General features: G+C 40.0%; 14 non-coding genes and 2 pseudogenes across 14 annotated transcripts; 7 read left to right on the forward strand and 9 right to left on the reverse strand.

The window, feature by feature from the left end:
- Positions 1–860: 860 nt before the first annotated feature.
- Positions 861–979, forward strand: LOC149938698 (5S ribosomal RNA). The gene has a single exon (XR_016482127.1). It is a non-coding gene; the product is annotated as a 5S ribosomal RNA (ribosomal RNA).
- A 1,983-nt stretch (positions 980–2,962) lies between these two features.
- LOC149938699 (U2 spliceosomal RNA) lies at positions 2,963–3,154 on the reverse strand. Its single transcript, XR_016481534.1, has one exon. It is a non-coding gene; the product is annotated as a U2 spliceosomal RNA (small nuclear RNA).
- A 1,152-nt stretch (positions 3,155–4,306) lies between these two features.
- LOC149938700 (5S ribosomal RNA) lies at positions 4,307–4,425 on the forward strand. The gene has a single exon (XR_016482128.1). It is a non-coding gene; the product is annotated as a 5S ribosomal RNA (ribosomal RNA).
- Positions 4,426–6,408: 1,983 nt separating this feature from the next.
- Positions 6,409–6,600, reverse strand: LOC149938701 (U2 spliceosomal RNA). The gene has a single exon (XR_016481536.1). It is a non-coding gene; the product is annotated as a U2 spliceosomal RNA (small nuclear RNA).
- Positions 6,601–7,753: 1,153 nt separating this feature from the next.
- LOC149938702 (5S ribosomal RNA) lies at positions 7,754–7,872 on the forward strand. The gene has a single exon (XR_016482130.1). It is a non-coding gene; the product is annotated as a 5S ribosomal RNA (ribosomal RNA).
- Positions 7,873–9,859: 1,987 nt separating this feature from the next.
- LOC149938703 (U2 spliceosomal RNA) lies at positions 9,860–10,051 on the reverse strand. Its single transcript, XR_016481537.1, has one exon. It is a non-coding gene; the product is annotated as a U2 spliceosomal RNA (small nuclear RNA).
- Positions 10,052–11,203: 1,152 nt separating this feature from the next.
- Positions 11,204–11,322, forward strand: LOC149938704 (5S ribosomal RNA). Its single transcript, XR_016482131.1, has one exon. It is a non-coding gene; the product is annotated as a 5S ribosomal RNA (ribosomal RNA).
- Positions 11,323–13,305: 1,983 nt separating this feature from the next.
- On the reverse strand, positions 13,306–13,497 carry LOC149938705 (U2 spliceosomal RNA). Its single transcript, XR_016481538.1, has one exon. It is a non-coding gene; the product is annotated as a U2 spliceosomal RNA (small nuclear RNA).
- A 1,152-nt stretch (positions 13,498–14,649) lies between these two features.
- Positions 14,650–14,768, forward strand: LOC149938706 (5S ribosomal RNA). The gene has a single exon (XR_016482132.1). It is a non-coding gene; the product is annotated as a 5S ribosomal RNA (ribosomal RNA).
- Positions 14,769–16,755: 1,987 nt separating this feature from the next.
- On the reverse strand, positions 16,756–16,940 carry LOC149938707 (U2 spliceosomal RNA). The gene has a single exon (XR_016481625.1). It is a non-coding gene; the product is annotated as a U2 spliceosomal RNA (small nuclear RNA).
- Positions 16,941–18,598: 1,658 nt separating this feature from the next.
- Positions 18,599–18,701, reverse strand: LOC149938708 (U2 spliceosomal RNA; annotated as a pseudogene).
- Positions 18,702–19,855: 1,154 nt separating this feature from the next.
- Positions 19,856–19,974, forward strand: LOC149938709 (5S ribosomal RNA). The gene has a single exon (XR_016482133.1). It is a non-coding gene; the product is annotated as a 5S ribosomal RNA (ribosomal RNA).
- Positions 19,975–21,953: 1,979 nt separating this feature from the next.
- Positions 21,954–22,141, reverse strand: LOC149938710 (U2 spliceosomal RNA). The gene has a single exon (XR_016481678.1). It is a non-coding gene; the product is annotated as a U2 spliceosomal RNA (small nuclear RNA).
- Positions 22,142–23,605: 1,464 nt separating this feature from the next.
- LOC149938711 (U2 spliceosomal RNA) lies at positions 23,606–23,759 on the reverse strand (annotated as a pseudogene).
- Positions 23,760–24,912: 1,153 nt separating this feature from the next.
- Positions 24,913–25,031, forward strand: LOC149938712 (5S ribosomal RNA). Its single transcript, XR_016482134.1, has one exon. It is a non-coding gene; the product is annotated as a 5S ribosomal RNA (ribosomal RNA).
- A 1,979-nt stretch (positions 25,032–27,010) lies between these two features.
- Positions 27,011–27,202, reverse strand: LOC149938713 (U2 spliceosomal RNA). Its single transcript, XR_016481539.1, has one exon. It is a non-coding gene; the product is annotated as a U2 spliceosomal RNA (small nuclear RNA).
- Positions 27,203–27,780: the final 578 nt, after the last annotated feature.

Below are 27,780 nucleotides of genomic sequence, written 5' to 3' on the forward strand. Positions count from 1 at the left end.
AGTGTACTAGATTCTACGTGAAACGTCAAACGCGTTTAAATGACCATTTAGGAAAAATTTATTATAAGCGAATAGAGCGTTCTATAAAAGTGGACCATAACCGGTCACTTTTCATACAGACTATAGAGCTGGTTCAGCAGGACTAACAACTTTTGTTATTCTTTGGTTTAAGAGAATTCGGCTTATGTCCTGTCTTTATATGAATATTTTAGAGACGTACCTTTTAGGAGTTGTAGGAGGCACCCTAGGTGTTGAAGTATGTTTGGGGTTAAGGATATTTTCATGATCTAAGTTTCATCTTAAACACGTGGATTTGGGACTAGTATTTTCTAGAATTTTTCTTATTTGCCATCATACATTTATTACAAAAATCATTTAAAATAAGAAAAAAGGCGCGGAAAGCAAAGCCGGAAATATGTGAAGCCTAGGCTAGCAACTACGCTACTAATAAAAATTGACTGCTCTCAATTTCTTACGGGTTTGCCAGATAAATATATTTCTCTAAGACGAAAAACCGGCCAAACCTTCACCTCCTCCGAACTCCAAAGGGGGAAAGCACACCACACCAATTTTATAGATTCGTAAACGCGCCTTCCCAATCGACCGCCATCACCTTACAGTCTACGGGGAGGGTGATGAAAAAACTGGTTTGGGGGGGGGGGGGGGGGATGAAATTTCTGCGGTAAAGGGCTTGCTCGTTGGTTGTCTGTACGATAATATCGGCGCCCAGTAAACGTTTCTAAAAAGAGTGTATAGAACGTTCTATTGGAGCCGCATGCAGCCGGTGGCCCTCGGCGATCACCAACCTACCAGGACCTGGCTAGTCGCGGCTTGTCCACCGCTATCAATTACACTCTAGCGGCAACGGCCATATCACGCTGAATACACCGGTTCTCGTCTGATCACCGAAGTTAAGCAGCGTCGAGCGCGGTCAGTACTTGGGAGGGAGACCACCTGGGAACACCGCGTGCCGTTGGCTACTCATTTATTTTCGCGGGATGGGATTTGCGTCTTTTAACAGGAAAATACCTTCATCCTATCATTTTGACGCTGCTTTTTTATGCAATTAAAAGTTCGCCCAGACGATAATATTATTTCGGTCAACTCTTGGCCTTTTTTTAACAACTGGCAGCATCTTTCCGTGAATAAAATACATGTTAGTATCAAAATTGAACAAAATAAAATGGCGAGAAAATTGGTTTTCATTTTATTCTACTTAAGGCTTGTACTTAAAATAGTACTAACTTACTTACTTACTTACTTACTTACTTACTTACTTACTTACTTACTAACTAACTAACTAACTAACTAACTAACTAACTAACTAACTAACTAACTAATTAACTAACTAACTAACTAACTAACTAATTAACTAACTAACTAACTAACTAACTAACTAACTAACGTTTATCTCTAAACAAAAACATTTCCGCGGTAAAATCCACTCTGAAATGGCCTTTTCTGGTTTTGGAATGAAGTCCAAAGTTAAAATTTTATTAACAAATTCTAATTGTGAAATATATTTTTTGTTCTAAATTTTAATCTTAAATGTAATTTAAATAGTTGAATCTAAAAAAGGACTTTTGGAAAATGTTTTATAGAAGGTTTTATCATGGGACAGCCGCATGGATTAGGGGAGTAACCCAAAAATACAAAATATCAAAACAAACCACGAAATTAAATAATAAAACGGAGACAGAGATATATTTTTTAAACAAAATAATATAGCTAACTTTTATCTATTAATTGTTTTAGGTGATGTAGTTTATGTAAAATATAAAAATGAACCTTGGCACAATATAAATTTAATGTCATGTTTTATTGATACTTAGAAAAAGTAACAAACATTTCAAAAGTCAGATCTTTGAGATCATTATTAAAAAAATATAACATTTTAAATCCGAACTCCTCTATAAATATTAAAATTATAAATTCCTAATCTACTTTAACAAAAGATATATCATATTAAGTTTAATACTATTAATGTTAGGAATAATCATGACTTTGAGATAAATAGAACAAAAATGTTTAATTCCAAATATAGTTAATTATAGAGCAATATATAATAAATGATTTTGTACTTACCAAAAATAAGCCTTGCCACTTTATATCTTGGTAATGTAGCTGCCGCGGGCGGCGGGCCCCCGGCGGCGACTCACTGTCCACGGAAGACGGGAAGAGAGAAAAAATGGAGAGGGGCTTATTTCGTGTTTTCTCTTTACGCGGAACATCTTGGCTGGAACCCAATGACCTAAAAATGAGGGGCGCGCTGTCTCTACCCACCATACCGAAACCCGCGAATTTACGTTATGAAAACCGGTTCCTTCAGCCAACCACTTAGAACATGCACGATTTACGAACCTTGGGTTACGAATAAAACCACAGGAATAACACAGAACAACCTCTTTTCGCGCCTTTATTTTACCCCTCTTACTTGCCTCCCGCTCGTCGGCCATTGCCTCTGCCCTAAACGGGGAGTCTAGCATCCACTCCTTGGGTATCCATAATGGAGGAGAGGACTGAAAGGGGGAAAACCAAGCATGGACGCGCCCAGGAAAATACCAAGGAGGATAGGAAGGGAGGCGAAGTAGGAGGGATGAACGCGGCAGCATCCTTGTAAGAAGCTTAGCGGCGGGAAAATTTCGGAAAAATGGCGGCTAGACGTAGCGTAGCTGCCGCAATCTTGCCGCCATTCATCCCTCCTACTTCGCCTCCCTTCCTATCCTCCGTGAAAATACCGCGAAAAAGAGTGTATAACTAGGTAAAAGAAAATTCAAAAACTGGAATCTTTCCGATTCTTCATTATTAACTATTCGACAATAAGGATTTTACCACTTATGACGTCAGAGGGGCAATATATTATAATAAAGAAATATATATAAAGACAGCCAAATAACATTTCCCGGAAATACTGTGTTGCGCAGTGCGCCATTATAAGAGCGTTTGATTTTTGATTTCAAGAGAGAAGTGGGCCGATCCCGGATTTACTGCAATACCAGGCCGACCCGTGGCGGAGGTGGAGCAAGCTCCGACCACTCCGCCGCCGTCCAAAAATAAGTTTAATATCTTGGGCCCCGATGGGACCCGTATCAGATATTAAGCTGATAAGAACAGATACTACACTTTGATCTTAGCCAAAAGGCCGAGAAGCGATAACCCGCTAGGAGCCGTCACTGTTTAACAAAGTAAAAAGAGAGAATTCGAGCATTTCAAATATTTCATAATTACGTCACCGAATGTTGGTCCTGGTGGGAGATGACAACGTTTGTAGCCATCGCGCGAACAAAGGAGAAGACGATATCTTGAATCCGTGAAATAGAGGTACACCGCCAGGCCCGGACTGGCACTTTTGGGGTCATCGGCTAGAGACAGTAGAGTGGGCCACTTTACCGGGCCGTATGGAAAAAAAATCTAAATGGTGGTTTATAGGACCATAAATAACGTATTAAGTGTACTAGATTCTACGTGAAACGTCAAACGCGTTTAAATGACCATTTAGGAAAAATTTATTATAAGCGAATAGAGCGTTCTATAAAAGTGGACCATAACCGGTCACTTTTCATACAGACTATAGAGCTGGTTCAGCAGGACTAACAACTTTTGTTATTCTTTGGTTTAAGAGAATTCGGCTTATGTCCTGTCTTTATATGAATATTTTAGAGACGTACCTTTTAGGAGTTGTAGGAGGCACCCTAGGTGTTGAAGTATGTTTGGGGTTAAGGATATTTTCATGATCTAAGTTTCATCTTAAACACGTGGATTTGGGACTAGTATTTTCTAGAATTTTTCTTATTTGCCATCATACATTTATTACAAAAATCATTTAAAATAAGAAAAAAGGCGCGGAAAGCAAAGCCGGAAATATGTGAAGCCTAGGCTAGCAACTACGCTACTAATAAAAATTGACTGCTCTCAATTTCTTACGGGTTTGCCAGATAAATATATTTCTCTAAGACGAAAAACCGGCCAAACCTTCACCTCCTCCGAACTCCAAAGGGGGAAAGCACACCACACCAATTTTATAGATTCGTAAACGCGCCTTCCCAATCGACCGCCATCACCTTACAGTCTACGGGGAGGGTGATGAAAAAACTGGTTTGGGGGGGGGGGGGGGATGAAATTTCTGCGGTAAAGGGCTTGCTCGTTGGTTGTCTGTACGATAATATCGGCGCCCAGTAAACGTTTCTAAAAAGAGTGTATAGAACGTTCTATTGGAGCCGCATGCAGCCGGTGGCCCTCGGCGATCACCAACCTACCAGGACCTGGCTAGTCGCGGCTTGTCCACCGCTATCAATTACACTCTAGCGGCAACGGCCATATCACGCTGAATACACCGGTTCTCGTCTGATCACCGAAGTTAAGCAGCGTCGAGCGCGGTCAGTACTTGGGAGGGAGACCACCTGGGAACACCGCGTGCCGTTGGCTACTCATTTATTTTCGCGGGATGGGATTTGCGTCTTTTAACAGGAAAATACCTTCATCCTATCATTTTGACGCTGCTTTTTTATGCAATTAAAAGTTCGCCCAGACGATAATATTATTTCGGTCAACTCTTGGCCTTTTTTTAACAACTGGCAGCATCTTTCCGTGAATAAAATACATGTTAGTATCAAAATTGAACAAAATAAAATGGCGAGAAAATTGGTTTTCATTTTATTCTACTTAAGGCTTGTACTTAAAATAGTACTAACTTACTTACTTACTTACTTACTTACTTACTTACTTACTTACTTACTAACTAACTAACTAACTAACTAACTAACTAACTAACTAACTAACTAACTAATTAACTAACTAACTAACTAACTAACTAATTAACTAACTAACTAACTAACTAACTAACTAACTAACGTTTATCTCTAAACAAAAACATTTCCGCGGTAAAATCCACTCTGAAATGGCCTTTTCTGGTTTTGGAATGAAGTCCAAAGTTAAAATTTTATTAACAAATTCTAATTGTGAAATATATTTTTTGTTCTAAATTTTAATCTTAAATGTAATTTAAATAGTTGAATCTAAAAAAGGACTTTTGGAAAATGTTTTATAGAAGGTTTTATCATGGGACAGCCGCATGGATTAGGGGAGTAACCCAAAAATACAAAATATCAAAACAAACCACGAAATTAAATAATAAAACGGAGACAGAGATATATTTTTTAAACAAAATAATATAGCTAACTTTTATCTATTAATTGTTTTAGGTGATGTAGTTTATGTAAAATATAAAAATGAACCTTGGCACAATATAAATTTAATGTCATGTTTTATTGATACTTAGAAAAAGTAACAAACATTTCAAAAGTCAGATCTTTGAGATCATTATTAAAAAAATATAACATTTTAAATCCGAACTCCTCTATAAATATTAAAATTATAAATTCCTAATCTACTTTAACAAAAGATATATCATATTAAGTTTAATACTATTAATGTTAGGAATAATCATGACTTTGAGATAAATAGAACAAAAATGTTTAATTCCAAATATAGTTAATTATAGAGCAATATATAATAAATGATTTTGTACTTACCAAAAATAAGCCTTGCCACTTTATATCTTGGTAATGTAGCTGCCGCGGGCGGCGGGCCCCCGGCGGCGACTCACTGTCCACGGAAGACGGGAAGAGAGAAAAAATGGAGAGGGGCTTATTTCGTGTTTTCTCTTTACGCGGAACATCTTGGCTGGAACCCAATGACCTAAAAATGAGGGGCGCGCTGTCTCTACCCACCATACCGAAACCCGCGAATTTACGTTATGAAAACCGGTTCCTTCAGCCAACCACTTAGAACATGCACGATTTACGAACCTTGGGTTACGAATAAAACCACAGGAATAACACAGAACAACCTCTTTTCGCGCCTTTATTTTACCCCTCTTACTTGCCTCCCGCTCGTCGGCCATTGCCTCTGCCCTAAACGGGGAGTCTAGCATCCACTCCTTGGGTATCCATAATGGAGGAGAGGACTGAAAGGGGGAAAACCAAGCATGGACGCGCCCAGGAAAATACCAAGGAGGATAGGAAGGGAGGCGAAGTAGGAGGGATGAACGCGGCAGCATCCTTGTAAGAAGCTTAGCGGCGGGAAAATTTCGGAAAAATGGCGGCTAGACGTAGCGTAGCTGCCGCAATCTTGCCGCCATTCATCCCTCCTACTTCGCCTCCCTTCCTATCCTCCGTGAAAATACCGCGAAAAAGAGTGTATAACTAGGTAAAAGAAAATTCAAAAACTGGAATCTTTCCGATTCTTCATTATTAACTATTCGACAATAAGGATTTTACCACTTATGACGTCAGAGGGGCAATATATTATAATAAAGAAATATATATAAAGACAGCCAAATAACATTTCCCGGAAATACTGTGTTGCGCAGTGCGCCATTATAAGAGCGTTTGATTTTTGATTTCAAGAGAGAAGTGGGCCGATCCCGGATTTACTGCAATACCAGGCCGACCCGTGGCGGAGGTGGAGCAAGCTCCGACCACTCCGCCGCCGTCCAAAAATAAGTTTAATATCTTGGGCCCCGATGGGACCCGTATCAGATATTAAGCTGATAAGAACAGATACTACACTTTGATCTTAGCCAAAAGGCCGAGAAGCGATAACCCGCTAGGAGCCGTCACTGTTTAACAAAGTAAAAAGAGAGAATTCGAGCATTTCAAATATTTCATAATTACGTCACCGAATGTTGGTCCTGGTGGGAGATGACAACGTTTGTAGCCATCGCGCGAACAAAGGAGAAGACGATATCTTGAATCCGTGAAATAGAGGTACACCGCCAGGCCCGGACTGGCACTTTTGGGGTCATCGGCTAGAGACAGTAGAGTGGGCCACTTTACCGGGCCGTATGGAAAAAAAATCTAAATGGTGGTTTATAGGACCATAAATAACGTATTAAGTGTACTAGATTCTACGTGAAACGTCAAACGCGTTTAAATGACCATTTAGGAAAAATTTATTATAAGCGAATAGAGCGTTCTATAAAAGTGGACCATAACCGGTCACTTTTCATACAGACTATAGAGCTGGTTCAGCAGGACTAACAACTTTTGTTATTCTTTGGTTTAAGAGAATTCGGCTTATGTCCTGTCTTTATATGAATATTTTAGAGACGTACCTTTTAGGAGTTGTAGGAGGCACCCTAGGTGTTGAAGTATGTTTGGGGTTAAGGATATTTTCATGATCTAAGTTTCATCTTAAACACGTGGATTTGGGACTAGTATTTTCTAGAATTTTTCTTATTTGCCATCATACATTTATTACAAAAATCATTTAAAATAAGAAAAAAGGCGCGGAAAGCAAAGCCGGAAATATGTGAAGCCTAGGCTAGCAACTACGCTACTAATAAAAATTGACTGCTCTCAATTTCTTACGGGTTTGCCAGATAAATATATTTCTCTAAGACGAAAAACCGGCCAAACCTTCACCTCCTCCGAACTCCAAAGGGGGAAAGCACACCACACCAATTTTATAGATTCGTAAACGCGCCTTCCCAATCGACCGCCATCACCTTACAGTCTACGGGGAGGGTGATGAAAAAACTGGTTTGGGGGGGGGGGGGGGGATGAAATTTCTGCGGTAAAGGGCTTGCTCGTTGGTTGTCTGTACGATAATATCGGCGCCCAGTAAACGTTTCTAAAAAGAGTGTATAGAACGTTCTATTGGAGCCGCATGCAGCCGGTGGCCCTCGGCGATCACCAACCTACCAGGACCTGGCTAGTCGCGGCTTGTCCACCGCTATCAATTACACTCTAGCGGCAACGGCCATATCACGCTGAATACACCGGTTCTCGTCTGATCACCGAAGTTAAGCAGCGTCGAGCGCGGTCAGTACTTGGGAGGGAGACCACCTGGGAACACCGCGTGCCGTTGGCTACTCATTTATTTTCGCGGGATGGGATTTGCGTCTTTTAACAGGAAAATACCTTCATCCTATCATTTTGACGCTGCTTTTTTATGCAATTAAAAGTTCGCCCAGACGATAATATTATTTCGGTCAACTCTTGGCCTTTTTTTAACAACTGGCAGCATCTTTCCGTGAATAAAATACATGTTAGTATCAAAATTGAACAAAATAAAATGGCGAGAAAATTGGTTTTCATTTTATTCTACTTAAGGCTTGTACTTAAAATAGTACTAACTTACTTACTTACTTACTTACTTACTTACTTACTTACTTACTTACTAACTAACTAACTAACTAACTAACTAACTAACTAACTAACTAACTAACTAATTAACTAACTAACTAACTAACTAACTAACTAATTAACTAACTAACTAACTAACTAACTAACTAACTAACGTTTATCTCTAAACAAAAACATTTCCGCGGTAAAATCCACTCTGAAATGGCCTTTTCTGGTTTTGGAATGAAGTCCAAAGTTAAAATTTTATTAACAAATTCTAATTGTGAAATATATTTTTTGTTCTAAATTTTAATCTTAAATGTAATTTAAATAGTTGAATCTAAAAAAGGACTTTTGGAAAATGTTTTATAGAAGGTTTTATCATGGGACAGCCGCATGGATTAGGGGAGTAACCCAAAAATACAAAATATCAAAACAAACCACGAAATTAAATAATAAAACGGAGACAGAGATATATTTTTTAAACAAAATAATATAGCTAACTTTTATCTATTAATTGTTTTAGGTGATGTAGTTTATGTAAAATATAAAAATGAACCTTGGCACAATATAAATTTAATGTCATGTTTTATTGATACTTAGAAAAAGTAACAAACATTTCAAAAGTCAGATCTTTGAGATCATTATTAAAAAAATATAACATTTTAAATCCGAACTCCTCTATAAATATTAAAATTATAAATTCCTAATCTACTTTAACAAAAGATATATCATATTAAGTTTAATACTATTAATGTTAGGAATAATCATGACTTTGAGATAAATAGAACAAAAATGTTTAATTCCAAATATAGTTAATTATAGAGCAATATATAATAAATGATTTTGTACTTACCAAAAATAAGCCTTGCCACTTTATATCTTGGTAATGTAGCTGCCGCGGGCGGCGGGCCCCCGGCGGCGACTCACTGTCCACGGAAGACGGGAAGAGAGAAAAAATGGAGAGGGGCTTATTTCGTGTTTTCTCTTTACGCGGAACATCTTGGCTGGAACCCAATGACCTAAAAATGAGGGGCGCGCTGTCTCTACCCACCATACCGAAACCCGCGAATTTACGTTATGAAAACCGGTTCCTTCAGCCAACCACTTAGAACATGCACGATTTACGAACCTTGGGTTACGAATAAAACCACAGGAATAACACAGAACAACCTCTTTTCGCGCCTTTATTTTACCCCTCTTACTTGCCTCCCGCTCGTCGGCCATTGCCTCTGCCCTAAACGGGGAGTCTAGCATCCACTCCTTGGGTATCCATAATGGAGGAGAGGACTGAAAGGGGGAAAACCAAGCATGGACGCGCCCAGGAAAATACCAAGGAGGATAGGAAGGGAGGCGAAGTAGGAGGGATGAACGCGGCAGCATCCTTGTAAGAAGCTTAGCGGCGGGAAAATTTCGGAAAAATGGCGGCTAGACGTAGCGTAGCTGCCGCAATCTTGCCGCCATTCATCCCTCCTACTTCGCCTCCCTTCCTATCCTCCGTGAAAATACCGCGAAAAAGAGTGTATAACTAGGTAAAAGAAAATTCAAAAACTGGAATCTTTCCGATTCTTCATTATTAACTATTCGACAATAAGGATTTTACCACTTATGACGTCAGAGGGGCAATATATTATAATAAAGAAATATATATAAAGACAGCCAAATAACATTTCCCGGAAATACTGTGTTGCGCAGTGCGCCATTATAAGAGCGTTTGATTTTTGATTTCAAGAGAGAAGTGGGCCGATCCCGGATTTACTGCAATACCAGGCCGACCCGTGGCGGAGGTGGAGCAAGCTCCGACCACTCCGCCGCCGTCCAAAAATAAGTTTAATATCTTGGGCCCCGATGGGACCCGTATCAGATATTAAGCTGATAAGAACAGATACTACACTTTGATCTTAGCCAAAAGGCCGAGAAGCGATAACCCGCTAGGAGCCGTCACTGTTTAACAAAGTAAAAAGAGAGAATTCGAGCATTTCAAATATTTCATAATTACGTCACCGAATGTTGGTCCTGGTGGGAGATGACAACGTTTGTAGCCATCGCGCGAACAAAGGAGAAGACGATATCTTGAATCCGTGAAATAGAGGTACACCGCCAGGCCCGGACTGGCACTTTTGGGGTCATCGGCTAGAGACAGTAGAGTGGGCCACTTTACCGGGCCGTATGGAAAAAAAATCTAAATGGTGGTTTATAGGACCATAAATAACGTATTAAGTGTACTAGATTCTACGTGAAACGTCAAACGCGTTTAAATGACCATTTAGGAAAAATTTATTATAAGCGAATAGAGCGTTCTATAAAAGTGGACCATAACCGGTCACTTTTCATACAGACTATAGAGCTGGTTCAGCAGGACTAACAACTTTTGTTATTCTTTGGTTTAAGAGAATTCGGCTTATGTCCTGTCTTTATATGAATATTTTAGAGACGTACCTTTTAGGAGTTGTAGGAGGCACCCTAGGTGTTGAAGTATGTTTGGGGTTAAGGATATTTTCATGATCTAAGTTTCATCTTAAACACGTGGATTTGGGACTAGTATTTTCTAGAATTTTTCTTATTTGCCATCATACATTTATTACAAAAATCATTTAAAATAAGAAAAAAGGCGCGGAAAGCAAAGCCGGAAATATGTGAAGCCTAGGCTAGCAACTACGCTACTAATAAAAATTGACTGCTCTCAATTTCTTACGGGTTTGCCAGATAAATATATTTCTCTAAGACGAAAAACCGGCCAAACCTTCACCTCCTCCGAACTCCAAAGGGGGAAAGCACACCACACCAATTTTATAGATTCGTAAACGCGCCTTCCCAATCGACCGCCATCACCTTACAGTCTACGGGGAGGGTGATGAAAAAACTGGTTTGGGGGGGGGGGGGGGATGAAATTTCTGCGGTAAAGGGCTTGCTCGTTGGTTGTCTGTACGATAATATCGGCGCCCAGTAAACGTTTCTAAAAAGAGTGTATAGAACGTTCTATTGGAGCCGCATGCAGCCGGTGGCCCTCGGCGATCACCAACCTACCAGGACCTGGCTAGTCGCGGCTTGTCCACCGCTATCAATTACACTCTAGCGGCAACGGCCATATCACGCTGAATACACCGGTTCTCGTCTGATCACCGAAGTTAAGCAGCGTCGAGCGCGGTCAGTACTTGGGAGGGAGACCACCTGGGAACACCGCGTGCCGTTGGCTACTCATTTATTTTCGCGGGATGGGATTTGCGTCTTTTAACAGGAAAATACCTTCATCCTATCATTTTGACGCTGCTTTTTTATGCAATTAAAAGTTCGCCCAGACGATAATATTATTTCGGTCAACTCTTGGCCTTTTTTTAACAACTGGCAGCATCTTTCCGTGAATAAAATACATGTTAGTATCAAAATTGAACAAAATAAAATGGCGAGAAAATTGGTTTTCATTTTATTCTACTTAAGGCTTGTACTTAAAATAGTACTAACTTACTTACTTACTTACTTACTTACTTACTTACTTACTTACTTACTAACTAACTAACTAACTAACTAACTAACTAACTAACTAACTAACTAACTAATTAACTAACTAACTAACTAACTAACTAATTAACTAACTAACTAACTAACTAACTAACTAACTAACGTTTATCTCTAAACAAAAACATTTCCGCGGTAAAATCCACTCTGAAATGGCCTTTTCTGGTTTTGGAATGAAGTCCAAAGTTAAAATTTTATTAACAAATTCTAATTGTGAAATATATTTTTTGTTCTAAATTTTAATCTTAAATGTAATTTAAATAGTTGAATCTAAAAAAGGACTTTTGGAAAATGTTTTATAGAAGGTTTTATCATGGGACAGCCGCATGGATTAGGGGAGTAACCCAAAAATACAAAATATCAAAACAAACCACGAAATTAAATAATAAAACGGAGACAGAGATATATTTTTTAAACAAAATAATATAGCTAACTTTTATCTATTAATTGTTTTAGGTGATGTAGTTTATGTAAAATATAAAAATGAACCTTGGCACAATATAAATTTAATGTCATGTTTTATTGATACTTAGAAAAAGTAACAAACATTTCAAAAGTCAGATCTTTGAGATCATTATTAAAAAAATATAACATTTTAAATCCGAACTCCTCTATAAATATTAAAATTATAAATTCCTAATCTACTTTAACAAAAGATATATCATATTAAGTTTAATACTATTAATGTTAGGAATAATCATGACTTTGAGATAAATAGAACAAAAATGTTTAATTCCAAATATAGTTAATTATAGAGCAATATATAATAAATGATTTTGTACTTACCAAAAATAAGCCTTGCCACTTTATATCTTGGTAATGTAGCTGCCGCGGGCGGCGGGCCCCCGGCGGCGACTCACTGTCCACGGAAGACGGGAAGAGAGAAAAAATGGAGAGGGGCTTATTTCGTGTTTTCTCTTTACGCGGAACATCTTGGCTGGAACCCAATGACCTAAAAATGAGGGGCGCGCTGTCTCTACCCACCATACCGAAACCCGCGAATTTACGTTATGAAAACCGGTTCCTTCAGCCAACCACTTAGAACATGCACGATTTACGAACCTTGGGTTACGAATAAAACCACAGGAATAACACAGAACAACCTCTTTTCGCGCCTTTATTTTACCCCTCTTACTTGCCTCCCGCTCGTCGGCCATTGCCTCTGCCCTAAACGGGGAGTCTAGCATCCACTCCTTGGGTATCCATAATGGAGGAGAGGACTGAAAGGGGGAAAACCAAGCATGGACGCGCCCAGGAAAATACCAAGGAGGATAGGAAGGGAGGCGAAGTAGGAGGGATGAACGCGGCAGCATCCTTGTAAGAAGCTTAGCGGCGGGAAAATTTCGGAAAAATGGCGGCTAGACGTAGCGTAGCTGCCGCAATCTTGCCGCCATTCATCCCTCCTACTTCGCCTCCCTTCCTATCCTCCGTGAAAATACCGCGAAAAAGAGTGTATAACTAGGTAAAAGAAAATTCAAAAACTGGAATCTTTCCGATTCTTCATTATTAACTATTCGACAATAAGGATTTTACCACTTATGACGTCAGAGGGGCAATATATTATAATAAAGAAATATATATAAAGACAGCCAAATAACATTTCCCGGAAATACTGTGTTGCGCAGTGCGCCATTATAAGAGCGTTTGATTTTTGATTTCAAGAGAGAAGTGGGCCGATCCCGGATTTACTGCAATACCAGGCCGACCCGTGGCGGAGGTGGAGCAAGCTCCGACCACTCCGCCGCCGTCCAAAAATAAGTTTAATATCTTGGGCCCCGATGGGACCCGTATCAGATATTAAGCTGATAAGAACAGATACTACACTTTGATCTTAGCCAAAAGGCCGAGAAGCGATAACCCGCTAGGAGCCGTCACTGTTTAACAAAGTAAAAAGAGAGAATTCGAGCATTTCAAATATTTCATAATTACGTCACCGAATGTTGGTCCTGGTGGGAGATGACAACGTTTGTAGCCATCGCGCGAACAAAGGAGAAGACGATATCTTGAATCCGTGAAATAGAGGTACACCGCCAGGCCCGGACTGGCACTTTTGGGGTCATCGGCTAGAGACAGTAGAGTGGGCCACTTTACCGGGCCGTATGGAAAAAAAATCTAAATGGTGGTTTATAGGACCATAAATAACGTATTAAGTGTACTAGATTCTACGTGAAACGTCAAACGCGTTTAAATGACCATTTAGGAAAAATTTATTATAAGCGAATAGAGCGTTCTATAAAAGTGGACCATAACCGGTCACTTTTCATACAGACTATAGAGCTGGTTCAGCAGGACTAACAACTTTTGTTATTCTTTGGTTTAAGAGAATTCGGCTTATGTCCTGTCTTTATATGAATATTTTAGAGACGTACCTTTTAGGAGTTGTAGGAGGCACCCTAGGTGTTGAAGTATGTTTGGGGTTAAGGATATTTTCATGATCTAAGTTTCATCTTAAACACGTGGATTTGGGACTAGTATTTTCTAGAATTTTTCTTATTTGCCATCATACATTTATTACAAAAATCATTTAAAATAAGAAAAAAGGCGCGGAAAGCAAAGCCGGAAATATGTGAAGCCTAGGCTAGCAACTACGCTACTAATAAAAATTGACTGCTCTCAATTTCTTACGGGTTTGCCAGATAAATATATTTCTCTAAGACGAAAAACCGGCCAAACCTTCACCTCCTCCGAACTCCAAAGGGGGAAAGCACACCACACCAATTTTATAGATTCGTAAACGCGCCTTCCCAATCGACCGCCATCACCTTACAGTCTACGGGGAGGGTGATGAAAAAACTGGTTTGGGGGGGGGGGGGGGATGAAATTTCTGCGGTAAAGGGCTTGCTCGTTGGTTGTCTGTACGATAATATCGGCGCCCAGTAAACGTTTCTAAAAAGAGTGTATAGAACGTTCTATTGGAGCCGCATGCAGCCGGTGGCCCTCGGCGATCACCAACCTACCAGGACCTGGCTAGTCGCGGCTTGTCCACCGCTATCAATTACACTCTAGCGGCAACGGCCATATCACGCTGAATACACCGGTTCTCGTCTGATCACCGAAGTTAAGCAGCGTCGAGCGCGGTCAGTACTTGGGAGGGAGACCACCTGGGAACACCGCGTGCCGTTGGCTACTCATTTATTTTCGCGGGATGGGATTTGCGTCTTTTAACAGGAAAATACCTTCATCCTATCATTTTGACGCTGCTTTTTTATGCAATTAAAAGTTCGCCCAGACGATAATATTATTTCGGTCAACTCTTGGCCTTTTTTTAACAACTGGCAGCATCTTTCCGTGAATAAAATACATGTTAGTATCAAAATTGAACAAAATAAAATGGCGAGAAAATTGGTTTTCATTTTATTCTACTTAAGGCTTGTACTTAAAATAGTACTAACTTACTTACTTACTTACTTACTTACTTACTTACTTACTTACTTACTAACTAACTAACTAACTAACTAACTAACTAACTAACTAACTAACTAACTAATTAACTAACTAACTAACTAACTAACTAACTAATTAACTAACTAACTAACTAACTAACTAACTAACTAACGTTTATCTCTAAACAAAAACATTTCCGCGGTAAAATCCACTCTGAAATGGCCTTTTCTGGTTTTGGAATGAAGTCCAAAGTTAAAATTTTATTAACAAATTCTAATTGTGAAATATATTTTTTGTTCTAAATTTTAATCTTAAATGTAATTTAAATAGTTGAATCTAAAAAAGGACTTTTGGAAAATGTTTTATAGAAGGTTTTATCATGGGACAGCCGCATGGATTAGGGGAGTAACCCAAAAATACAAAATATCAAAACAAACCACGAAATTAAATAATAAAACGGAGACAGAGATATATTTTTTAAACAAAATAATATAGCTAACTTTTATCTATTAATTGTTTTAGGTGATGTAGTTTATGTAAAATATAAAAATGAACCTTGGCACAATATAAATTTAATGTCATGTTTTATTGATACTTAGAAAAAGTAACAAACATTTCAAAAGTCAGATCTTTGAGATCATTATTAAAAAAATATAACATTTTAAATCCGAACTCCTCTATAAATATTAAAATTATAAATTCCTAATCTACTTTAACAAAAGATATATCATATTAAGTTTAATACTATTAATGTTAGGAATAATCATGACTTTGAGATAAATAGAACAAAAATGTTTAATTCCAAATATAGTTAATTATAGAGCAATATATAATAAATGATTTTGTACTTACCAAAAATAAGCCTTGCCACTTTATATCTTGGTAATGTAGCTGCCGCGGGCGGCGGGCCCCCGGCGGCGACTCACTGTCCACGGAAGACGGGAAGAGAGAAAAAATGGAGAGGGGCTTATTTCGTGTTTTCTCTTTACGCGGAACATCTTGGCTGGAACCCAATGACCTAAAAATGAGGGGCGCGCTGTCTCTACCCACCATACCGAAACCCGCGAATTTACGTTATGAAAACCGGTTCCTTCAGCCAACCACTTAGAACATGCACGATTTACGAACCTTGGGTTACGAATAAAACCACAGGAATAACACAGAACAACCTCTTTTCGCGCCTTTATTTTACCCCTCTTACTTGCCTCCCGCTCGTCGGCCATTGCCTCTGCCCTAAACGGGGAGTCTAGCATCCACTCCTTGGGTATCCATAATGGAGGAGAGGACTGAAAGGGGGAAAACCAAGCATGGACGCGCCCAGGAAAATACCAAGGAGGATAGGAAGGGAGGCGAAGTAGGAGGGATGAACGCGGCAGCATCCTTGTAAGAAGCTTAGCGGCGGGAAAATTTCGGAAAAATGGCGGCTAGACGTAGCGTAGCTGCCGCAATCTTGCCGCCATTCATCCCTCCTACTTCGCCTCCCTTCCTATCCTCCGTGAAAATACCGCGAAAAAGAGTGTATAACTAGGTAAAAGAAAATTCAAAAACTGGAATCTTTCCGATTCTTCATTATTAACTATTCGACAATAAGGATTTTACCACTTATGACGTCAGAGGGGCAATATATTATAATAAAGAAATATATATAAAGACAGCCAAATAACATTTCCCGGAAATACTGTGTTGCGCAGTGCGCCATTATAAGAGCGTTTGATTTTTGATTTCAAGAGAGAAGTGGGCCGATCCCGGATTTACTGCAATACCAGGCCGACCCGTGGCGGAGGTGGAGCAAGCTCCGACCACTCCGCCGCCGTCCAAAAATAAGTTTAATATCTTGGGCCCCGATGGGACCCGTATCAGATATTAAGCTGATAAGAACAGATACTGAATTTGTTTATTAAAAAACTGAGTTACAGTACCCTAGTCATTTTGTTCTGCCGGTTAAACTTATAATTAATTTAAGGCAGTAATATTAATTGATTGTTTTCATATTTCAAAGAATAAATAACTATTAATTTGAACGTTTACAGTGCCGAATAAAAGATTTTACATTGCCACTATTAATTTTTACCGTGAGTTGGTTATGTCAAGTTGGTTGAATTTTGAAAATATTTTAGATAAATATAAACAAGTTAAAAAATAGAGTTAAAAAATGTAAAGTTAAAACAAAATTTACATTTCAAACTTTTCGTAATGCGTAAAAGGAAATACTATCACAAGTAAATACCAATAAGTGTAAAAATTAAGAGATATCTAGTACGTCACGTATTCTGTGTAAAAATCGACCGTATTGTTAAGAGTGTTTTCGTCCGTCTTAATAGCTTCGGCAAAGGATTTCTTCTCCTTCTGGGAGCCTTGGTGGATTATCTTCTCCTCGTCGTTGTTCTTCCCCTTTTTTAAACTTAATGTGGTGGCTTTTTCTGGTGAGGTACTTAGGCGGCGCTTATTCTTGTTTTGAACCCATTCGTCGACTTTAGCGAGCATAAATGCTTTCCTCTCTTTGGTCCTTTTGCTTTTGAGGACTTTATCCACGAACTGGTGGATGGTATCCGGTGTGAATTTGTCGAGGAGAGCCTCATGGGTCGGGGTCCACTCATTCGGATCCTTTGGGACTTTCTTTGCGCTGCAGGGCTTGTCTGCCTGTTCCTCCTCGTTTATCCTCTCGGGTGTCTGGGACGGGTCGGCAATGTCCACTGCCTGGACGTCCTCGGACCTCCCGGTTGGTTCCTTCCCCTGGCCTTCCAAGGTTTTTAGTATTGCAGCTTCCTTCCTTGATTGTTTCACTTCGCATGAGGACACCGTGTGTCCCTCCTTGTCGCAAAAGAAACACTTCTTAACGACTCCTTGGTAGTATGCCAGCGCACGGCTACGTCCGAAATAGATTACGTTGGGTATATTTTTTTCAATTTTTATCTTGACTGATCTGTCGCCATTTTTAAGACCTTTAAGTTGAGGGTATTCATCGAGTCGGTGAGCTTTAATGGTGCCATATTGTCTCATGGTGGTAAGGACAGAGTCCCATTGGATCCAGCAAGGCAGGTTTTTAATAGTAACCCAGACGCCGTCATCTTCGACGCTGGTGAGTCGGCATGGTTTATTGTTGATTTCGAGGTCGTTGTAGGATAGAGCTTGTTGCAGGAAGGCCAGGGTTGTAAAAGTAATTAAAAATTTTTCTTTACCAACAGGTTGAAGAGTATCAAGGCAGTCAGAGCCGAGCTTCTCGTGGAAGGTCCGAGCGACGTCCAGGAATCCGGCGTCGACTTCAAGGTGAGCCGTGCGTTTTTTCACCTCCATAGCCATGATGGCTATGGAGAGATCGTCAGATGAAGGTAAGTCCCAGGAAGGAACAGCGTCAGGAAGCAATGGCTGCAATCAGCCAAGTCGGGATACGGCGTGGAGACCAGGAACAGCAGCGACAGGTAAGTAGCGGCGGAACCCGGAAAAGGTACAGTAGCGGAATCAGGAACTGCGATGGAACCGGAACAGCAGCTTCAGGAGCCGGAGCAGGAACAGGTACAGGAACAGTGACGTCAGGATACAGACAGGTAAGTCCGCATTTCAGGAACTGGCTGGAGAGCTAGGAAACTCGCTTGACGGCCTTTCGGCCAAGATTTCAGCGAAATAGCTGGGAACAGATACTACACTTTGATCTTAGCCAAAAGGCCGAGAAGCGATAACCCGCTAGGAGCCGTCACTGTTTAACAAAGTAAAAAGAGAGAATTCGAGCATTTCAAATATTTCATAATTACGTCACCGAATGTTGGTCCTGGTGGGAGATGACAACGTTTGTAGCCATCGCGCGAACAAAGGAGAAGACGATATCTTGAATCCGTGAAATAGAGGTACACCGCCAGGCCCGGACTGGCACTTTTGGGGTCATCGGCTAGAGACAGTAGAGTGGGCCACTTTACCGGGCCGTATGGAAAAAAAATCTAAATGGTGGTTTATAGGACCATAAATAACGTATTAAGTGTACTAGATTCTACGTGAAACGTCAAACGCGTTTAAATGACCATTTAGGAAAAATTTATTATAAGCGAATAGAGCGTTCTATAAAAGTGGACCATAACCGGTCACTTTTCATACAGACTATAGAGCTGGTTCAGCAGGACTAACAACTTTTGTTATTCTTTGGTTTAAGAGAATTCGGCTTATGTCCTGTCTTTATATGAATATTTTAGAGACGTACCTTTTAGGAGTTGTAGGAGGCACCCTAGGTGTTGAAGTATGTTTGGGGTTAAGGATATTTTCATGATCTAAGTTTCATCTTAAACACGTGGATTTGGGACTAGTATTTTCTAGAATTTTTCTTATTTGCCATCATACATTTATTACAAAAATCATTTAAAATAAGAAAAAAGGCGCGGAAAGCAAAGCCGGAAATATGTGAAGCCTAGGCTAGCAACTACGCTACTAATAAAAATTGACTGCTCTCAATTTCTTACGGGTTTGCCAGATAAATATATTTCTCTAAGACGAAAAACCGGCCAAACCTTCACCTCCTCCGAACTCCAAAGGGGGAAAGCACACCACACCAATTTTATAGATTCGTAAACGCGCCTTCCCAATCGACCGCCATCACCTTACAGTCTACGGGGAGGGTGATGAAAAAACTGGTTTGGGGGGGGGGGGGGGGGATGAAATTTCTGCGGTAAAGGGCTTGCTCGTTGGTTGTCTGTACGATAATATCGGCGCCCAGTAAACGTTTCTAAAAAGAGTGTATAGAACGTTCTATTGGAGCCGCATGCAGCCGGTGGCCCTCGGCGATCACCAACCTACCAGGACCTGGCTAGTCGCGGCTTGTCCACCGCTATCAATTACACTCTAGCGGCAACGGCCATATCACGCTGAATACACCGGTTCTCGTCTGATCACCGAAGTTAAGCAGCGTCGAGCGCGGTCAGTACTTGGGAGGGAGACCACCTGGGAACACCGCGTGCCGTTGGCTACTCATTTATTTTCGCGGGATGGGATTTGCGTCTTTTAACAGGAAAATACCTTCATCCTATCATTTTGACGCTGCTTTTTTATGCAATTAAAAGTTCGCCCAGACGATAATATTATTTCGGTCAACTCTTGGCCTTTTTTTAACAACTGGCAGCATCTTTCCGTGAATAAAATACATGTTAGTATCAAAATTGAACAAAATAAAATGGCGAGAAAATTGGTTTTCATTTTATTCTACTTAAGGCTTGTACTTAAAATAGTACTAACTTACTTACTTACTTACTTACTTACTTACTTACTTACTTACTAACTAACTAACTAACTAACTAACTAACTAACTAACTAACTAACTAACTAATTAACTAACTAACTAACTAACTAACTAATTAACTAACTAACTAACTAACTAACTAACTAACTAACGTTTATCTCTAAACAAAAACATTTCCGCGGTAAAATCCACTCTGAAATGGCCTTTTCTGGTTTTGGAATGAAGTCCAAAGTTAAAATTTTATTAACAAATTCTAATTGTGAAATATATTTTTTGTTCTAAATTTTAATCTTAAATGTAATTTAAATAGTTGAATCTAAAAAAGGACTTTTGGAAAATGTTTTATAGAAGGTTTTATCATGGGACAGCCGCATGGATTAGGGGAGTAACCCAAAAATACAAAATATCAAAACAAACCACGAAATTAAATAATAAAACGGAGACAGAGATATATTTTTTAAACAAAATAATATAGCTAACTTTTATCTATTAATTGTTTTAGGTGATGTAGTTTATGTAAAATATAAAAATGAACCTTGGCACAATATAAATTTAATGTCATGTTTTATTGATACTTAGAAAAAGTAACAAACATTTCAAAAGTCAGATCTTTGAGATCATTATTAAAAAAATATAACATTTTAAATCCGAACTCCTCTATAAATATTAAAATTATAAATTCCTAATCTACTTTAACAAAAGATATATCATATTAAGTTTAATACTATTAATGTTAGGAATAATCATGACTTTGAGATAAATAGAACAAAAATGTTTAATTCCAAATATAGTTAATTATAGAGCAATATATAATAAATGATTTTGTACTTACCAAAAATAAGCCTTGCCACTTTATATCTTGGTAATGTAGCTGCCGCGGGCGGCGGGCCCCCGGCGGCGACTCACTGTCCACGGAAGACGGGAAGAGAGAAAAAATGGAGAGGGGCTTATTTCGTGTTTTCTCTTTACGCGGAACATCTTGGCTGGAACCCAATGACCTAAAAATGAGGGGCGCGCTGTCTCTACCCACCATACCGAAACCCGCGAATTTACGTTATGAAAACCGGTTCCTTCAGCCAACCACTTAGAACATGCACGATTTACGAACCTTGGGTTACGAATAAAACCACAGGAATAACACAGAACAACCTCTTTTCGCGCCTTTATTTTACCCCTCTTACTTGCCTCCCGCTCGTCGGCCATTGCCTCTGCCCTAAACGGGGAGTCTAGCATCCACTCCTTGGGTATCCATAATGGAGGAGAGGACTGAAAGGGGGAAAACCAAGCATGGACGCGCCCAGGAAAATACCAAGGAGGATAGGAAGGGAGGCGAAGTAGGAGGGATGAACGCGGCAGCATCCTTGTAAGAAGCTTAGCGGCGGGAAAATTTCGGAAAAATGGCGGCTAGACGTAGCGTAGCTGCCGCAATCTTGCCGCCATTCATCCCTCCTACTTCGCCTCCCTTCCTATCCTCCGTGAAAATACCGCGAAAAAGAGTGTATAACTAGGTAAAAGAAAATTCAAAAACTGGAATCTTTCCGATTCTTCATTATTAACTATTCGACAATAAGGATTTTACCACTTATGACGTCAGAGGGGCAATATATTATAATAAAGAAATATATATAAAGACAGCCAAATAACATTTCCCGGAAATACTGTGTTGCGCAGTGCGCCATTATAAGAGCGTTTGATTTTTGATTTCAAGAGAGAAGTGGGCCGATCCCGGATTTACTGCAATACCAGGCCGACCCGTGGCGGAGGTGGAGCAAGCTCCGACCACTCCGCCGCCGTCCAAAAATAAGTTTAATATCTTGGGCCCCGATGGGACCCGTATCAGATATTAAGCTGATAAGAACAGATACTGAATTTGTTTATTAATTTTCAGTCAAAATACAAATTTCTAAAATGTTCGCGGTTAATTAAATTAAATTAGCGCGTACATTGCTAAAAATTGTTACATTTTTCGTTTTTTTCCTAGGTTTGGTTTTTTTCCAACGTCGAGGTAAGTATTAATTGTTTTTTTCTTTTTACATCACAAGGTGAGTATAATTATTTTTCTTAAAAATAAAAAATCTAATTGCTTTCAGGGTTAATAAAGTTAAAGCCCGATAAAAGTGTAAACAGAAGTAAATGAATAAAAATGAGTTCTGCATAATTTAAAATTAAATTTTGTCCTTACGAGATAAAAAGATTTAGTATGTTACGTATTGTGTATATACATCCTTCTCAGGTGTGTTTTTGGTGGCGGTGGCGAATGTCTTTTTCTCTTCGGCTTGTGTCTTTCCTTTCTTGGCGGCTTTGCCTGGAGAGTTGGGCATGTGTCGTTTTGTATATTTTTCCAGTTCTTGGTTGGCGAGCGTGAGAAACACCTGCTTCCGCCTGTCGTTCAATTCGTCTGTAGTCCTTAGGTATTCCATGAATTCTTTGAGTTCCTGCTGCGAGTAGTTCTTTATGTATTCTAGGTTTTTGGGACTGACATATAGGTCTCTGTTGTGGTCTTCGTTGATTTTCTCGGGTGCCTGGGGCGGGTCGACCATGTCCACTGCCTGGACGTGCTCTGACCTCTCTGTTGGTTCCATCTCCTGGCCTTCAGCGATTTTCCGCGTTTCGGCTTCCTTCCTAGCCTGTTTCACCTCGCATGAGGACACATTGTGTCCCTCCTTGTCGCAAAAGAAACATCTCTTTACGACTCCCTGGTAGTAGACCAGCGCTCTGCTGCGTCCGAAATAAAGAACATTTGGTATAGTTTTTTCTATTTTAATTTTAACCGATCTGTCGCCATTTTTTAGTCCTTTAAGTTGAGGGTATTCGTCGAGTCGGTGTGCTTTGATGGTGCCGTAATGTCGCATAGTGGTAAGTATGGAGTCCCATTGGATCCAAGAGGGTAGATTCTTGATGGTCACCCAGACGCCGTCGTCTTCGACGCTGGTAAGTCGGCAGGGTTGATTGTTGATTTCGAGGTCGTTGTAGGAGAGCGCTTGTTCCAAGAAGGCCAGGGTCGTAAATGTTATTAAAAATTTTTCTTTACCAACAGGTTGGAGAGTGTCAAGGCAGTCAGAGCCGAGTTTATCATTGAAGGTCCGAGCGACGTCCAGGAATCCGGCGTCGACTTCGAGCCGGGCTGTCCGCTTTTTCACCTCAGCAGCCATAAAGGCTGTGGAGAGGTCGTCAGGTGGAGGTAAGTCCCAAAAAGGAACAGCGTCAGGTACCAATGGCAGGAAACAGCCAAGTCAGGATACGGCGTGGGGACCCGGAACAGCGGCGACAGGTAAGTAGCAGCAGAACCAGGATCGGCAGTGGAATCAGGAACAGCAGAGGAACCGGAAACAGCAGCGGCAGCTTCAGAATCAGGAACAGGAACAGGAACGTCAGGATACTGGCAGGTAAGTCAGCATCGCAGGAACAGGCTGAGAAGCGTATACGTCGCTTAACGGCCTTTCGGCCAAGATTTCAGCGAAATAGCTGGAAACAGATACTACACTTTGATCTTAGCCAAAAGGCCGAGAAGCGATAACCCGCTAGGAGCCGTCACTGTTTAACAAAGTAAAAAGAGAGAATTCGAGCATTTCAAATATTTCATAATTACGTCACCGAATGTTGGTCCTGGTGGGAGATGACAACGTTTGTAGCCATCGCGCGAACAAAGGAGAAGACGATATCTTGAATCCGTGAAATAGAGGTACACCGCCAGGCCCGGACTGGCACTTTTGGGGTCATCGGCTAGAGACAGTAGAGTGGGCCACTTTACCGGGCCGTATGGAAAAAAAATCTAAATGGTGGTTTATAGGACCATAAATAACGTATTAAGTGTACTAGATTCTACGTGAAACGTCAAACGCGTTTAAATGACCATTTAGGAAAAATTTATTATAAGCGAATAGAGCGTTCTATAAAAGTGGACCATAACCGGTCACTTTTCATACAGACTATAGAGCTGGTTCAGCAGGACTAACAACTTTTGTTATTCTTTGGTTTAAGAGAATTCGGCTTATGTCCTGTCTTTATATGAATATTTTAGAGACGTACCTTTTAGGAGTTGTAGGAGGCACCCTAGGTGTTGAAGTATGTTTGGGGTTAAGGATATTTTCATGATCTAAGTTTCATCTTAAACACGTGGATTTGGGACTAGTATTTTCTAGAATTTTTCTTATTTGCCATCATACATTTATTACAAAAATCATTTAAAATAAGAAAAAAGGCGCGGAAAGCAAAGCCGGAAATATGTGAAGCCTAGGCTAGCAACTACGCTACTAATAAAAATTGACTGCTCTCAATTTCTTACGGGTTTGCCAGATAAATATATTTCTCTAAGACGAAAAACCGGCCAAACCTTCACCTCCTCCGAACTCCAAAGGGGGAAAGCACACCACACCAATTTTATAGATTCGTAAACGCGCCTTCCCAATCGACCGCCATCACCTTACAGTCTACGGGGAGGGTGATGAAAAAACTGGTTTGGGGGGGGGGGGGGGGATGAAATTTCTGCGGTAAAGGGCTTGCTCGTTGGTTGTCTGTACGATAATATCGGCGCCCAGTAAACGTTTCTAAAAAGAGTGTATAGAACGTTCTATTGGAGCCGCATGCAGCCGGTGGCCCTCGGCGATCACCAACCTACCAGGACCTGGCTAGTCGCGGCTTGTCCACCGCTATCAATTACACTCTAGCGGCAACGGCCATATCACGCTGAATACACCGGTTCTCGTCTGATCACCGAAGTTAAGCAGCGTCGAGCGCGGTCAGTACTTGGGAGGGAGACCACCTGGGAACACCGCGTGCCGTTGGCTACTCATTTATTTTCGCGGGATGGGATTTGCGTCTTTTAACAGGAAAATACCTTCATCCTATCATTTTGACGCTGCTTTTTTATGCAATTAAAAGTTCGCCCAGACGATAATATTATTTCGGTCAACTCTTGGCCTTTTTTTAACAACTGGCAGCATCTTTCCGTGAATAAAATACATGTTAGTATCAAAATTGAACAAAATAAAATGGCGAGAAAATTGGTTTTCATTTTATTCTACTTAAGGCTTGTACTTAAAATAGTACTAACTTACTTACTTACTTACTTACTTACTTACTTACTTACTTACTAACTAACTAACTAACTAACTAACTAACTAACTAACTAACTAACTAACTAATTAACTAACTAACTAACTAACTAACTAATTAACTAACTAACTAACTAACTAACTAACTAACTAACGTTTATCTCTAAACAAAAACATTTCCGCGGTAAAATCCACTCTGAAATGGCCTTTTCTGGTTTTGGAATGAAGTCCAAAGTTAAAATTTTATTAACAAATTCTAATTGTGAAATATATTTTTTGTTCTAAATTTTAATCTTAAATGTAATTTAAATAGTTGAATCTAAAAAAGGACTTTTGGAAAATGTTTTATAGAAGGTTTTATCATGGGACAGCCGCATGGATTAGGGGAGTAACCCAAAAATACAAAATATCAAAACAAACCACGAAATTAAATAATAAAACGGAGACAGAGATATATTTTTTAAACAAAATAATATAGCTAACTTTTATCTATTAATTGTTTTAGGTGATGTAGTTTATGTAAAATATAAAAATGAACCTTGGCACAATATAAATTTAATGTCATGTTTTATTGATACTTAGAAAAAGTAACAAACATTTCAAAAGTCAGATCTTTGAGATCATTATTAAAAAAATATAACATTTTAAATCCGAACTCCTCTATAAATATTAAAATTATAAATTCCTTATCTACTTTAACAAAAGATATATCATATTAAGTTTAATACTATTAATGTTAGGAATAATCATGACTTTGAGATAAATAGAACAAAAATGTTTAATTCCAAATATAGTTAATTATAGAGCAATATATAATAAATGATTTTGTACTTACCAAAAATAAGCCTTGCCACTTTATATCTTGGTAATGTAGCTGCCGCGGGCGGCGGGCCCCCGGCGGCGACTCACTGTCCACGGAAGACGGGAAGAGAGAAAAAATGGAGAGGGGCTTATTTCGTGTTTTCTCTTTACGCGGAACATCTTGGCTGGAACCCAATGACCTAAAAATGAGGGGCGCGCTGTCTCTACCCACCATACCGAAACCCGCGAATTTACGTTATGAAAACCGGTTCCTTCAGCCAACCACTTAGAACATGCACGATTTACGAACCTTGGGTTACGAATAAAACCACAGGAATAACACAGAACAACCTCTTTTCGCGCCTTTATTTTACCCCTCTTACTTGCCTCCCGCTCGTCGGCCATTGCCTCTGCCCTAAACGGGGAGTCTAGCATCCACTCCTTGGGTATCCATAATGGAGGAGAGGACTGAAAGGGGGAAAACCAAGCATGGACGCGCCCAGGAAAATACCAAGGAGGATAGGAAGGGAGGCGAAGTAGGAGGGATGAACGCGGCAGCATCCTTGTAAGAAGCTTAGCGGCGGGAAAATTTCGGAAAAATGGCGGCTAGACGTAGCGTAGCTGCCGCAATCTTGCCGCCATTCATCCCTCCTACTTCGCCTCCCTTCCTATCCTCCGTGAAAATACCGCGAAAAAGAGTGTATAACTAGGTAAAAGAAAATTCAAAAACTGGAATCTTTCCGATTCTTCATTATTAACTATTCGACAATAAGGATTTTACCACTTATGACGTCAGAGGGGCAATATATTATAATAAAGAAATATATATAAAGACAGCCAAATAACATTTCCCGGAAATACTGTGTTGCGCAGTGCGCCATTATAAGAGCGTTTGATTTTTGATTTCAAGAGAGAAGTGGGCCGATCCCGGATTTACTGCAATACCAGGCCGACCCGTGGCGGAGGTGGAGCAAGCTCCGACCACTCCGCCGCCGTCCAAAAATAAGTTTAATATCTTGGGCCCCGATGGGACCCGTATCAGATATTAAGCTGATAAGAACAGATACTACACTTTGATCTTAGCCAAAAGGCCGAGAAGCGATAACCCGCTAGGAGCCGTCACTGTTTAACAAAGTAAAAAGAGAGAATTCGAGCATTTCAAATATTTCATAATTACGTCACCGAATGTTGGTCCTGGTGGGAGATGACAACGTTTGTAGCCATCGCGCGAACAAAGGAGAAGACGATATCTTGAATCCGTGAAATAGAGGTACACCGCCAGGCCCGGACTGGCACTTTTGGGGTCATCGGCTAGAGACAGTAGAGTGGGCCACTTTACCGGGCCGTATGGAAAAAAAATCTAAATGGTGGTTTATAGGACCATAAATAACGTATTAAGTGTACTAGATTCTACGTGAAACGTCAAACGCGTTTAAATGACCATTTAGGAAAAATTTATTATAAGCGAATAGAGCGTTCTATAAAAGTGGACCATAACCGGTCACTTTTCATACAGACTATAGAGCTGGTTCAGCAGGACTAACAACTTTTGTTATTCTTTGGTTTAAGAGAATTCGGCTTATGTCCTGTCTTTATATGAATATTTTAGAGACGTACCTTTTAGGAGTTGTAGGAGGCACCCTAGGTGTTGAAGTATGTTTGGGGTTAAGGATATTTTCAT

This window comes from Leiobunum rupestre, chromosome 6, assembly GCF_980474605.1.
Source record: "Leiobunum rupestre chromosome 6, qqLeiRupe1.1.hap1, whole genome shotgun sequence".
Classification (NCBI taxonomy): domain Eukaryota; kingdom Metazoa; phylum Arthropoda; class Arachnida; order Opiliones; family Sclerosomatidae; genus Leiobunum; species Leiobunum rupestre.